This window comes from Leuresthes tenuis, unplaced genomic scaffold (genome assembly GCF_036924035.1).
Source record: "Leuresthes tenuis unplaced genomic scaffold, fLeuTen1.0.hap1 SCAF_24, whole genome shotgun sequence".
NCBI classification, from domain to species: domain Eukaryota; kingdom Metazoa; phylum Chordata; class Actinopteri; order Atheriniformes; family Atherinopsidae; genus Leuresthes; species Leuresthes tenuis.
In genome coordinates this window covers 1309769-1312268 of record NW_027325378.1, presented here as the reverse complement: position 1 = coordinate 1312268, position 2500 = coordinate 1309769, and the positions used below count along the sequence as shown (strand labels likewise).

The following is a 2500-nucleotide window of genomic DNA, read 5'->3' as shown; positions in this document are numbered from 1 at the left end:
GATGGATGGGTGGATGGATGGATGATGAATGGATGGATGGGTGGATGGATGGATGATGAATGGATGGATGGATGGATGGGTGGATGAATGAGAATGGATGGATGGATGGGTGGATGATGGATGGTGATGGTGGATGGATGGATGATGAATGGATGGATGGATGGATGATGAATGGATGGATGGATGATGAATGGATGGATGGGTGGATGGATGGATGATGATGGATGGATGATGGTGGATGATGGATGAATGGATGAATGGATGGATGGATGGGTGGGATGATGGATGGGTGGATGGGTGGATGATTGATGAATGGATGGATGGATGGGTGGATGATGGATGGGTGGATGGGTGGATGATGGATGGGTGGATGGGTGGATGGATGGATGATGAATGGATGGATGATGGATGAATGGATGGATGGATGATGAATGGTTGGATGGGTGGATTGGATGGATGATGAATGGATGGATGATGGATGGATGATGGATGATTGGATGAATGGATGGATGGATGGGTGGATGAATGGATGGGTGGTTGGATGGATGGTGATGAATGGATGGATGGATGGATGATGATGGATGGATGGATGATGATTGGATGGATGGGTGGATGGATGGTGATGATGGATGGATGATGGATGGTGTGGTATGGATGGTGGATGGATGGATGGTGATGTGGATGGATGGTTGTGATGGATGGTTGATGGGTGGTGTGGATGGTGATGAATGGATGGTGGGTGGGTGGATGGATGATGATGGGATGGTGATGGATGGATGGATGATGAATGGATGGATGGGTGGATGATGGTGATGGATGGGATGGATGTGGTGTTGATGGATGGTGATGGATGGTGGTGGATGGTTGGTGATGGATGGATGGGTGGATGGTTGGATGTTGATTGGATGGATGGATGGATGTGATGGATGGATGGATGGATGGGATGTGGTGGATGATGGATGATGAATGGATGGATGGATGGATGGATGGATGATGGATGGATGGTGTGGTGGATGGATGATGATGGATGGATGGATGGTTGGTTGATGATGGATGGATGATGATGGATGGATGGATGGATGGTGATGGATGGATGGATGGGTGGATGGATGGTGGTGATGGATGGGTGGATGGATGGTGTTGATGGTTGGATGGGTGGTGGTTGGATGTGATGGTGGATGGATGTGTGATGGATGTTGAATGGTTGGTGATGGATGGATGGATGGATGGGTGGATGGATGGATGATGAATGGATGGATGGATGGATGATGAATGGATGGATGGATGGATGTGATGGATGGGTGGATGGTTGGATGATGAATGGATGGATGGGTGGATGGATGGATGATGAATGGTTGGATGATGGTGAATGGATTGGATGGGTGGATGGATGGTTGGATGATGAATGGATGGATGGATGGATGGATGAATGGATGGGTGGATGGGTGGATGGATGGATGGATGATGGATGGATGGATGGATGATGAATGGATGGATGGATGGATGGATGGGTGGATGGATGGATGGATGGATGGTGATGATGGATGGATGGGATGGATGGATGGGTGGTGATGATGATGGATGGATGGTGATGGGTGGATGATGGATGGGTGGATGGGTGGATGGATGGTGATGAATGGATGGATGGATGGATGATGAATGGATGGATGGATGGGTGGATGGATGGATGATGAATGGATGGATGATGGATGATGGTGGATGGATGGATGGATGGATGGATGATGAATGGATGGATGGATGGATGGATGGATGATGAATGGATGGATGGATGATGAATGGATGGGTGGATGGTGATGGTTGATGGATGGATGGATGGATGGATGATGAATGGATGGATGGATGGATGGATGGATGGATGGATGATGGATGATGAATGGATGGATGGATTGGATGATGAATGGATGGATGGATGATGGATGATGAATGGATGGGTGGATGGATGGATGATGAATGGATGGATGGATGGATGGATGGATGAATGGATGATGGATGGATGGATGATGAATGGATGGATGGGTGGATGGATGGATGATGAATGGATGGATGGATGGATGGATGATGAATGGATGGATGGGTGGATGGTGGATGTGATGGATGGATGGTGGATGGATGGTTGATGATGGATGATGGATGGATGGATGTGAATGGATGGATGGATGGGTGGATGGATGGATGATGGAATGGATGGATGGATGATGAATGGATGGATGGATGGATGGATGATGATGGATGATGAATGGATGGATGATGAATGGATGGATGGATGGGTGGATGGATGGATGATGAATGGATGGATGGATGGATGATGAATGGATGGGTGGATGGATGGATGATGAATGGATGGATGGGTGGATGGATGGATGATGAATGGATGGATGATGGATGAATGGATGATGGGTGGATGGGATGGATGATGTGAATGGATGGATGGATGGATGGATGATGGATGGGTGGATGGGTGGATGGATGGATGGATGAT

At 48.0% G+C, this 2500-nt stretch overlaps 1 protein-coding gene across 1 annotated transcript in view; it reads left to right on the top strand.

Annotated features, from left to right (window-relative positions):
* Positions 1 to 2500, top strand: part of LOC140284971 (piezo-type mechanosensitive ion channel component 2-like) — a 66768-nt gene that overhangs the window by 4334 nt on the left and 59934 nt on the right. The gene's annotated exons all lie outside the window — the stretch shown is intronic.